Raw genomic sequence first — 12236 nt, 5'->3', positions numbered from 1 at the left:
CGCCCCGCCCCGCCCACAATGAAATGTGCATTTTGGTAGACTTTGAATGGATGGATCTGTTGTGGTCCGATTGTATGACTTAAGCAATAAATGGACAACTCATGGAAGGACGGTTCTGGTCCCAATGGGGCTACTAATTTTCTTTTTTTTTTAATTTTTTATGTTTTTTTGAGACGGAGTCTCGCTCTGTCGCCCAGGCTGGAGTGCAGTGGCCAGATCTCAGCTCACTGCAAGCTCCGCCCCCCGGGTTTACGCCATTCTCCTGCCTCAGCCTCCCAAGTAGCTGGGACTACAGGCGCCCGCCACCTCGCCCGGCTAGTTTTTTGTATTTTTTTAGTAGAGACGGGGTTTCACCGTATTAGCCAGGATGGTCTCGATCTCCTGACCTCGTGATCCGCCCTTCTCGGCCTCCCAAAGTGCTGGGATTACAGGCTTGAGCCACCGCGCCCGGCCGGGGCTACTAATTTTCTATGTAGAGTCTGGGAAAGCCTCTTAACCTGCGTTTACTTCTGAGTCTCTGGGAACCGCGATAGCAGAATGATACTGATCCGGGAGAGGCTGAGCAGTGTCATGTGGCTTACGTGGGACAGGCGCCCGAACGTGCTGCCATAGGTCAGAGGGGGCAGAGTGAGGCAGATTTTCACATTGTATTAAGTTAGTTTTTAATGAGTTTAATCTTCAGTTTGCACTTTTTAAAAACTGTGTATACAGATCACCTGGGATCTTGTTAACCTGCTGTAGCCGATTCCGTAGATCTTGGTATAGAGCCTGCGTTCTGCATTTCTTTCAAGCCTCCAGGTGGTATCAATGCTGCTGGGACTTGGGTCATACTTGTTGAATAGTGAGGGCTGTAGAAAAAGGCTGTATTCTCCATTCCAATGGAGAATAGCCCCCATTGCCAGTCTAAAACAGGAGGCTCTTTTTTTTTTAGATGGAGTTTCTTGTCACCCAGGCTGGAGTGCAATGGAGTGATCTTGGCTCACTGCTGCCTCCACCTCCCGGGTTCAAATGATTCTCCTGCCTCAGCCTCCTAAGTAGCTGGGATTACAGGCACCCACCACCACGCTTGGCTAATTTTTATAGAGACAGGGTTTTACCATGTTGGCCAGGCTGGTCATGAACTCCTGACCTCAGGCAATCTGCCCGCCTCAGCTTCCCAAAGTGCTGGGATTATAGGTGTGAGCCACCATGCCTGGACAAGGGGGCTCTTGAAAGGCAGAAATGGGAGGAGAAAAAGCATGATATACGTTCTATAAAACAACTCCCCAAGAAACAACTTAGGTTTTCAGTGCTATGGGCTGTGTTTACTTTGCTTGGATCCTGTTTGTGTTGCTACAGCACCCAGTTCGCACCAGTTGTTTCATTCACTCAATGGTAGTCCGTCTCTTACTGCTATTCAGTTGTTTTTGGATGTGTATCTTGTGTCATTGCTGTTAGATGACAAAATCCTAGCACAGGGTTAAGCCTTATGTTACCTGTATATCCCTGCTCTAGTTCCTATTGCTGCATCACACAGCCCTAAAATGCGTTGTAAAATAACTATTTGTTTTGTTTTTAAGTCCCTGTGTTTTTTTTCTTTTAAGACAGGGACTCACTCTGTTGCCCAGGCTGGAGTGCAGTGGTGCAATCACAGCTGCCTGCAGCTTCGACCTCCTGGGCTCAAACAATCCTTCTGCCCCTGCCTGCCATGTAGCTGGGACCACAGGTGCACATCACCACGCCCAGCTTTTTTTTTTTTTTTGTAGAGCGAGTGTCTTCTCACGTTGCTTCAGTTGGTCTCGAACTCCTGGGCTCAAGCAATCCTTCTGCTTTGGCTTCCTAAAGTGCTGGAATTACAGGCTTGAGCCACTGCTCCTGGCCTAAAATGATTATTTGTATTGTACTCACAGATTCCTGGAGGTCAGGAATTTGGGCCTCACTAGTAGGGACAACTTGCTTTTGCTTCACAATGTCTGAGGCCTCAGGTGGGAGATTCAAAGCCTAGGGGTGACTTGATGACTGGGAGCTGTAATCATAATAAAGTATCTCTACTCACATATCTAGTGGCTGAGCTTGGGTATCAGCTGGGGCCTCAGTTGGGATGTCAGCGAAATGCCCATGGTGTCTCCGTGTGGTCGTTCTGTTGGGCTAGTTTGGGCTTCCTCCCAGCATGGCAGCTGGGTTCCAAAGGCAAGTCCTAAGAGAACAAGGTAGCAGTGTGCGACATGTTTGTACTCTGGCCTCAGAAGCATCATTTCCACTGTATTTTGTTTGTTTGTTTGTTTGTTTGTTTGTTTTTTGAGACGGAGTCTTGCTCTGTCACCCAGGCTGGAGTGCAGTGGCTGGATCTCCGCTCACTGCAAGCTCCGCCTCCCGGGTTTACGCCATTCTCCTGCCTCAGCCTCCCGAGTAGCTGGGACTACAGGCGCCCACCACCTCGCCCGGCTAGTTTTTTGTATTTTTTAGTAGAGACGGGGTTTCACCGGGTTAGCCAGGATGGTCTCGATCTCCTGACCTTGTGATCCGCCCGTCTCGGCCTCCCCAAGTGCTGGGATTACAGGCTTGAGCCACCGTGCCCGGCCTTGTTTGTTGTTTTAAAGACAGCATCGTTCTGTCGCCCAGGCTAGAGTGCAGTGCAGTGGCGCCATCATAGCCCCCTATAACCTCGAACTCCTGAGCTCAAGCGGTCGTCCTGCCTCAGCCTCCCAAAGTGCTGAGATTACAAACATGAGCCCCACACCCAGCCTTTAGTGTATTCTTTTGGTTGAGGTTAAAGGTTTCTCAGGGTTCAAATGAGGGGGACATCAGCCCCAGTGTTGGGTGGGAGGAGTGTCAAGATTACACTGTAAGGGCTGGCCATGGTGGCTCATGCTTGTAATCCCAGCACTCTGTGAGGCCAAGGTGGGCAGATTATGGGAGCCCAGGAGTTTGAGACCAGCATGGGCAACATGGGGAAACCCTGTCTCTATAAAAAATACAAAAATTAGCTGGCCATGGTGGCACACACCTGTGGTTCCAGCTACATGGGGAGGCTGAGGTGGGAGGATCACTTGAACCTGGGAAGCAGAGGTGGCAGTGAGCCAAAATCATACCACTGCACTGTAGCCTGGGCTACAGAGCGAGACCCTGTCTCAAAAACAAAACAAAAAACAAGGTTACACTGTAAGAATGCCATGTGAGATGGGAGATGCTGTGGCCATCTCTGGGGAATACATTCTGCAGCAGTCACAACAGCACTCAGGGTGTTGACCGCATAGCACAAACTCAGTGAAAGACAGTTGTGTGAATGAGTGGTAGGTAATTTAAGCACCAAGGTGGGTGAGGACCAGATACAAGAATTCAATTCCAGATGTGAACACATTACCTCATGGCACCGAGATAAATGCAGACCTTCCACCTTTTATAGTTATTGATGGTCTCTTCTTGCTATCTCTACTCTGTTTCCAACATGGAGAATCTGTGAATTGATCACGTGGAACTGAACTTCTTCAGATCTTTGCATCTGTGTCATGATGCTGGCATGGTTTTTCCTGCTTATCTAGTGGACTGCCCCTCTCCTTCTTGGGCTGTGGCATATTCTCTACCCAGCAGCTGGCTAGTATCTTACAATGATTGGGCTGGGTGTGGTGGCTCACGCCTGTAATCCCAGCACTTCAGGAGGCCAAGGCGGGCAGGTCACCTGAGGTCAGGAGTTTGAGACCAGCCTGGCCAACATGGCGAAACCCCCTGTCTCTACTAAAAATACAAAAATTAGCCAGGCATGGTGGCATAGTCCCAGCTACTCAGGAGACCGAGGCGGGAGACTCACTTGAATCCGGGAGGTGGAGCTTGCAGGGAGCCGAGATCGCATCACTGCACTCCAGCCTGGGTGACAGAGCAAGACTCCATCTCAAAAAACAAAACAAAACAAAAAACCAATGATCAGCTTCTGTTAACCTCAGCAAATGCAGTGTGAACGAGTGCTGGTCTATCTGCGGACATCGAGGTGGCTGGTCTGGTCACACCTACATAGGCAGCGGCTCTGTGGCTGCGTGTCACACTGAGGGACTATCTGTGGCTGAACCGGAGTGTGATTCTCAGTCTTTAGCTTTATGTATATTGTCTGTATTTATCCTCATCTCATAACACTGTCATATCAGTTAGTTAATACAGTGAGAAAAGCAAAAACGACCCCTCCTCCAAAGTAAGTAGAAGGTGTTGAGATGTTTTACCACAATTGCTAAAGCTTTCCAGGTGACGGAACAATTTATGAGTATCTTTTACTTCGTTTTACTTTAATATGTATATATGAGACAGGGTCACCCTGGCTGGAGTGCAGTGGCACACTCATGGCTCACTGCAGCCTCGACTTCCCAGACTCAAGTGACCCCCTCATCTCAGCCCCCTGAGTAGCTGGGATTATAGGCGCGTGCCACCATGCCCAGTTAATTTTTAACATTTTTTTTGTAGAGAAAGGGTCTCATTTTGTTGTCCCGGTTGGTCTTAAACTCTTGGGTTGAAGTTCTCCTGCCTCGGCCTCCCAAAATGCTGTGATTACAGTTGTGAGCCACTGTGCCTGGCTGACATTTTACTTATTTTTTGTGACACAGTCTCGCTCTGTTAACCAGGCTGGAGTGCAATGGCACGATCTTGGCTCACTGCAGCCTTTGCCTCCCGGGTTCAAGTGATCCTAGTGCCTCAGCCTCCCGAGTAGCTGGGATTCCAGGTGCACACCACTATACCCAGCTGATTTTTGTATTTTTAGTAGAGACAGGGTTTCACCATGTTGGCCCAGCTGGTTTTTGAGTGTTTTGGTAGAAATGGGGTTTCGCCATGTTGCCCAGGCTGGTCTCCAACTCCTGAGCTTAAAGTGATACAACCACTTGGCCTCCCAAAGTGCTGGGATTGTCATTTTCGTTACTAAAACAGAAATGTGGGCTGGACTTGGTGGCTCACCCCTGTAATCCCAGGATCTTTCGAGTCTGGAGATCAAGGCTGTAGTGACCTAAGATTGTGCCACTATACTCTAGCCTGGGCAACAGAGACTTGGTCTCAAAACAAAAAGAACTAGATAGACATTTACTTTATTAGAAGGAGAAAATGTGATTGCATAAGCTTTTGAATATAAAAGGTAACAGTGTAGGCCTCTCCAGTATATACTCTGACCCTCTGAAATTCCTAAAGCTGAAAGTATTTTAGTGAGAGCATTTTACACAGTCATCTGAAGCACTGTTGTGTCCGTTTTCTGCTGTTGATTGAACATGAAAAGAAAAGCCGTAGATAGAATTTCAGTTAACTGCTGATTCCGGTGGTTGTCATCATTTTTTTTTTTTTTAAAGAAAAGTAACCTCCATGGCACTAGGATGGATGCTTTCTGTGATTAGGCCGTGACCCCATGTAGCAATTCTGAGTATCAGGTCCCACTGCTCCAGGTACGGATGCCAGTGCTGACCACAAGGCTACAAGGCTGATGCCCACATCCCAGGAGCTCTGCAGTGCAGGGAGCAATCAGGTGTTATTAATAGTGTATGCATTACTGAGATTAGAGGCCCGCTGGGAAGGCACTAATCTTTTATTTTGTTCAGTACTTAGTGTTGTTTGATGCTTATTATCCAGAAAGACCAGCATCATCTCTACGAGACGTTGCTTATAGCTGGTTAAGAACAAACCAGGCCGGGCGCAGTGGCTCAAGCCTGTAATCCCAGCACTTTGGGAGGCTGAGGTGGGCAGATCACCCTGAGGTCAGGAGTTCAAGACCAGTCTGGGCAACGTGGCAAAACTCTGTCTCTACTAAAAAATACAAAAAATTAGCTGGGCATGGTGGCATGCACCTATAATCCCAGCTACCCAGGAGGCTGAGGCAGGAGGATCACTTGAACTCAAGAGGCCGAGGTTGCAGTGAGCAGAGATCACTCCATTGCACTCTCGTCTGGGTGACAGAGTGAGACTCCATCTCCCCCACCCCCCCAAAACAAACAGCCACTGGGGTTGGTTTAGGACAGCTCTTCCTTTCTGTATTTCACTCTGCCCTACCCCCTCCCCCCAGCCAGAAAACATATTTTCCTCCAAGAAGCATGTGCCACTACCAGAGCATCTTGGGAAGGCCAAGTTGAACACCATAGACAGTGATGTGGTGCATTCTTTTTTTTTTTTTTTTTTTTGAGACGAGTCTTGCTCTTTGCCCAGGCTGGAGTGCAGTGGCACGATCTTGGCTCACTGCAAGCTCCGCCTCCCGGGTTCACGCCATTTCCTCACTTTAGCCTCTCCCAGTTAGCTGGGACTACAGGCGCCCGCCACCGCGTCCGGCTAATTTTTTGTATTTTTAGTAAAGACAGGTTTCACTGTGGTCTCGATCTCCTGACCTTGTGTCCGCATCCGCCTCGGCTCCCAAAGTGCCGGGATTACAGGCGTGAGCCACCGCGGCCCGGCCGATATGGTCATTCTTTTTTTTTTTTTTTTTTTTTTTGAGACGGAGCCCTCGCTCTGTTCGCCCAGGCTGGAGTGCAGTGGCCCGGATCTCAGCTCATGCAAGCTCCGCCTCCCGGGTTTACGCCATCTCCTGCTCAGCCTCCGAGGTCAGCTGGGACCTACAGGCGCCACCCACCGTCGCCTGGCTAGTTTTGTAATTTTTTAGTAGAGACCGAGGTTTCCACCGTGTTTGCCAGGATGTCTCGAAACTCCTGACTCTCGTGTCCGCCGCTCGCCTCCCTCCCAAAGTGCTGGGATTACAGGCTTGAGCCACCGCGCCCGGCCTATGTGGTCATTCTTAAGCATTCTTCCTGGTCATCTTCGTCCCAGAGACTGTTGCCCTGCAGTAGGATGGCATGTTCACTCTGAGAGCACCATGCAATCTGTGATCCCTCCAATACGAGTCAGACTCTGCTACCATATCTCCTTTCCCTGTCTCCTAGGACACATTTACTGAGGAGATTTTCATGCACCTGTGATGTAATACCCGTGGGTTTTTTATTTTTTTACCATCCGGTTCTACTGATCTTAGAACTGGATGACTCTAGGGCTTCTTGTAGTGCCTACTCTGGGGCTGCTCCTTGCTGAGGTCCACCCTCTGCAGCCAGGGGGACATTTTGTGCACCAAATGGTGTACCAGGATGTGGCAGTAGTTGCCTGTTCTGGCACTAGGGGAAACGAGCAGCTCAGCCCATCTGGGCTTAGCCTTTCTGTAAGTAGCACCGAAACACCTTCTCAGGCAGATCCACACCCCCTTGCATGTGTGGCAGGCGCTGGCTGGAGGTGTGGAGCGCCGCGAGGCAGGTAATGAGAACACAGCCACGATGCAGTCACCGCAGAGAAGCAGTGTGTGGACCTGAGTTAGAAATCCGGACACCTTGCATCTTTTCCTAGTTTCACTTCTCAAGTTGAAATCTCTTACTCTTCTGAACCATGTATTTTCCAACCTGTCAAGGGGTTCAGGAGTGTTTGTCAGAGAAGCATCTATAGCATCTGTGCCCTCTGCATGCCCTCTGGCGGAAGTTGTTTTCCTGAAACTTGGGACCAGCTTTGGCATTTTAAGCAGGTTTGTTGGCAAAGAGATGGACTGGCAGCAGGGAGGGAGCAACGTGTCTGTCTCACTTGGATTCTGCCCCGAGGGCTCACAATCTGTTTTCCCTACAGCACCAAGTACCCTAGCACCACTCAGGAAATGTAAGTTAACAGAATCAGCTCGGCTTCCACAGGGAACCTGGGCTCCTTTGCCTCAGGAAGGCAAGTGGCTTCCTAGACAGCGTAATTTGGGAGGATGCATCACTCTGCTACCTAGGCTGGAGTGCAGTGGCGCGATCTCGGCTCACTGTAGTCTCTGCCTCCGGGGTTCAAGCGAATCTCTTGGCCTAGCCTCCCTAGTAGCTGGGATTATAGGCATGTGCCACTATGCCTGGCTAATTTTTCTATTTTTAGTAGAAACAGGGTTTGACCATGTTGCCCAGGCTGGTCTCAAGTGATCTGCCCGCCTTGGCCTCCCAAAGTGCCAGGATTATAGGCGTGAGCCACCACGTCCACAGCCAAGCCTCTCTTAATTAGACAACAACTAGATAACCTACTTGGAAATTTGATTAGCATCTTCCAGATTTTCCACAATGAGGAACGTCATCCCCAGCAGCCTGAAGGCCTAATTTTGTGTTTATTACCACAGTGACTTTGCTTTTTAAACCAGTGGGATTCTGCCAGGGAAGACTGGGAAGTGGCAGGACCCTGCTCTGCTGTAGGAAAGGATGTTCTCAAGAGTTTCTGCCCTGTTCATATTTCACATCCAACGCACATGCGTGCAGTTTCCTTATGGGACTGTGTCCTCGTTCCTCCCCATGCTGTGATTCCACCTGTGGACTGCTCTGTGTAGTCTCGTGGCATTAACCAGTCATGGGATGTGGGCTCCCAAAGCAGGGCCTAGTCTCGGGTGAGGAGGCAGCTCCCTTCAGAGAAGGGCAGTGTCCAGGAGGGACTTGTGAGCTGTTAGCACCAGCATGCTTGGTGCCTCAGTCATGCCGGGGAAGTGTGGACAGAGCCACAGCACTCACCTCTGCAGTAGTTCTCGAGCGTGCCCCCGACCCGCAGGCTCACCTCGGAAGGGCAGCTCTTCCAGCCCCAGTCTAGAGGGATGGAATCAGAAGCTGGGGAAGGGTCCAGCAGTCTGTGCGCACAGCCCTCTGGGGGATTCTGAGGCATGCTCAGGTTTGAGAGCCCCTGCATTATAATGATAGAAATAGTTGTAAATGGAGCCAGGCACAGTGCTCATGCCTATAATCCCAGCACTTGGGGAGGCCAAGGCGGGTGGATCACTTGAGGTCAGGAGATTGAGACCAGCCTGGCCAACATGGCAAAACTCCGTCTCTACTAAAAGTACAAAAAATAGCTGTGCATGGTGGTGCACATCTGTAATCCCAGCTACTCAGGAGGCTGAGGCAGGAGAATCTCTTCAACCCGGGAGGTGGAGGTTGCAGTGAGCTGAGATTGCACCACTGGCACTCCAGCCTGGTGACAGAGCCAGACTCCATCTCAAAAAAAAAAAAAAAATATATATATATAATATATAATAAATATACTATATATATATATATACACACACACACACACACACACATATATATACATATATATGCACATATATACATATATACACATATACACATATATATATACGTATTATATATACACATATATATACATATAAAATTTTTTACGTCTCTTTTTAAAAACCATTTTAAAATGTTGAACATACGTGAGACCACAACCTATCCGCGAAATGTCCGGCACTGTGAGGACACAACACGGACTCGAGTCTCTTCCGTGCACCATCAGCCAGCCTAGCAGTGGAAGGTCTGGGCACCAGACCTTCACTCCTGGGTATTGAACCGAGAGAGGAAAGCATATGTCTGCACAAAGACCTGTACGTGGATGCTCATAGCAACTGTACTCACAATAGCTTTAAACTAGAGACAGCCCAGGTTCATGAGTAGGTGAATGGATAAGCAAATTGTGGTGTTTCTACACAGCAGAGTACTGTCAGCAGTAAGAAGTGAACTGTTGATAACCCACTGTCATGGGTGAATGTTTAAGTTATGCTGAGTGAAAGAAGCCAGACCAAAAAAACCCCCATATATACACATATATATGTATGGTGTGTGTGTGTGTATGTTGATTTAGTTTTTGAGACAGAGTCTTGGTCTGTTGCCCAGGCTGGAGTACAGTGGTGCAGTTTCGGCTCCACTGCAACCTCTGCCTCCTCCTGGGTTCTAGTGATTCTCCTGCCTCAGCCACCCGAGTAGCTGGGATTACAGGTGTGTGCCAACATGCCCAGATAATTTTGGTATTTTTAGTAGAGACCTAGGTTTCTCCACATTGGCCAGGCTCGTCTCAAACTCCTGGCCTCACCTCAGCCTCCCAGTGTTGGGATTACAGGTGTGAGCCACCACGCTTGGCCTATATGTATTTATATAGTATAAATATAGAAAAGTCCATTGATGTAAAAGTCTAGAGTGCAAACCATAGTGACAAGAAAGATCAGTGGTTGCTTGGGAATGGGATAAAGCGCAAGAAAGGGTTGGATTATTAAAAAACATGAGGACATTTTGAGCAGGATGATGGATGTGTTTATTATTATGTCCTGGTGTCTCCGTTGTGTACATATGTCAAAACTCATCAGGTTATGTACTTGCTCAAGTTGTATAGCAGTTTCTATGTCAAGTACACCTCAACAGAGCTGTAAAGAAACACAACAGGTCTGACAGTTACCTGGGAAAGGCAGGAGAACAGGTGGTAGAACAACACATTTTTTATGACATTCATATAACATAAATGAATAAAATAGGGCCAACATGGAAAAGAAAACCAAATGAAGGAAAATGTCAAATTGCCATCCTGAACACCAGCACCGCCTGTAGTTAGCGTTCCTGACTGCAGCTGCATCTGCGGTCCTGCTCCTCATCTGCCATGTCCTGGCTGCGCCTGTCCTTAACTTCCTGGTGCACACCGTCCTCCACCTCGTGTTCAGGCACGGGGCTGCTTGGCTCACCCTCGCGACACCTGACCTGTGCGTTCTCCCACCGCGGTGCCGCCCAGGCCTTCCCACTGCCGGGCTGGCTGATGGTGCACAGAAGAGACTCGAGTCCGTGTTGTGTCCTCACCGTGCTGGACATTTCGCAGATAGGTTGTGGTCTCTGAATCTCCTCTCGTAAGAGGAGATTTGTCTTGTGTTATTGCCAAAACTCTGTTTGTCACACCGCGGGTTATGTGTCATTAACAAAAAAGCTGAGACTTAGGCTGGTGTTTCTTACTGATGCAGCCTTTAAATGCACACCTGGAAGTGTTCAGCGCACCTTCCTCCGCTTCCTGGCTCTATTCCAGTCAAACCCAAGGTGGTAGGGAAAGCCCGCGAGGACTTCTTTGGAACTTCCTGATTGGCTTTGTCCTTGCCTCCTTGTCTTCCCGCAGATCTGATTTGTGTCCACTGTCACCAGTACTGCTCACTTAGGACCTTCTGGATCCAGACCCAGGCTGCAGCGCACACTGGACTCCTCAGGAAGTGAGTAGCCCAGCACTCTGCCTGTTGCACCCGGGGAGGCTGTCGTGTGACTGAAATCCCTGAAGGCTTCCCGACAGTCCCCTGGGTGTGGGCAGGTGCACCTGCCACTCGGCACAGGTGATAAAGCATTGTGATTTTTTTTTTGGTGAGAGGAACGGATGTATCTGAAATCTCAGGAAACTGAGAACTTCCTTTTCTGCTCTTACTAATACATATATTGACATTTAATAGCAAACACTGGAATAATGGGAGGATAGCGATGTTCAGACGTTAAAAGCCAGTGGGATTCATCGTGGAGCTCAGAATTAAATGGCAGAGGAAGGTGAAGTTATTTAGCCACACGCAAGGTCAGGTCAGGTGAAATGCTCATTTAATTTACAGAAACGAACTTTGAAGACCATGGCCTTCAGATTGCCCGCGATTATTTCCATGGAAATGTCACCGTGTTTACACTGTCACAGAATGATAGGAAATAGTTTTTGGTTTGGGTTTTTTTTGTTTTTGTTTTGAGACAGAGTCTCACTGTCACCCAGGCTGGAATACAGTGGCGCGATCTCAGCTAGCTGCAACCTCCACCTCCCGGGCTCAAGTGAGTCTCTTACCTCAGCCTCCCGAGTAGCTGGGATTACAGGCGCCTGTCACCATGCCCAGCTAACCTGTCACCATGCCCAGCTAATTTTTGTATTTTTGGTAGAGACAGGTTTCCCAGTGTTGGCCAGGCTGGTCTCGAACTCCTGCCCTCAGGTGATCCACCTGCCTCAGCCTCCCAAAGTGCTGGGATTACAGGCATGAGCCACCTCGCCTGGCCTTTGTTTTGTTTTGTTTGAGACTGGGTCTCCCTGTTGCCTAGGTTGCAGTGTGATGGTGCAGCCTTGACCTCCCGGGCTCAAGAGATCTGCCCACCTCAGTCTCCTGAGTAGCTGGGACTACAGGCATGCACTACCACACCCAGCTAATTAAAAAAAAAAAAAGTTTTTTTTTTTTTTTTGGAGAGCTGGGGTCTCACTGTGTTGCCCAGGTGGGTCTTGAACTCCTGGGCTTAAGCATTCCTCCCACCTCAGCCTCCCAAAGTGCTGGGATTACAGGCATGAGCCAACACGCCCAGCTCCCATCCACATATATGTATATATTTTTTGGACAGTCACCAGAGAGCTGGATTTTACATTGATTTTACATGTTTGTGTCCTAGGTGACTTTTCCTAACTGTTTTTTTTTTTTTTTTTTTTTTTTTTTTTTTTTTTTT

General features: G+C 48.8%; 1 protein-coding gene across 6 annotated transcripts in view; it reads left to right on the top strand.

Annotated features, from left to right (window-relative positions):
• Positions 1 to 12236, top strand: part of DUSP14 (dual specificity phosphatase 14) — a 28869-nt gene that overhangs the window by 12220 nt on the left and 4413 nt on the right. For 5 of the 6 annotated variants that reach the window (XM_017864123.1, XM_017864126.1, XM_017864125.1 and 2 more), the window contains exon 2: positions 10903 to 10993. The gene's annotated coding sequence lies outside the window, so the exon portion shown is untranslated. Of the gene's footprint in view, positions 1 to 9928; positions 10994 to 12236 lie in introns of those variants that run through there. The other variant, XM_017864121.1, reaches the window with a different exon arrangement.

The sequence above is a fragment of the Rhinopithecus bieti genome, unplaced genomic scaffold, assembly GCF_001698545.2.
Source record: "Rhinopithecus bieti isolate Rb0 unplaced genomic scaffold, ASM169854v2 scaffold_74621, whole genome shotgun sequence".
NCBI classification, from domain to species: Eukaryota; Metazoa; Chordata; class Mammalia; order Primates; family Cercopithecidae; genus Rhinopithecus; species Rhinopithecus bieti.
This window is presented reverse-complemented; position numbering and strand designations above follow the sequence as displayed.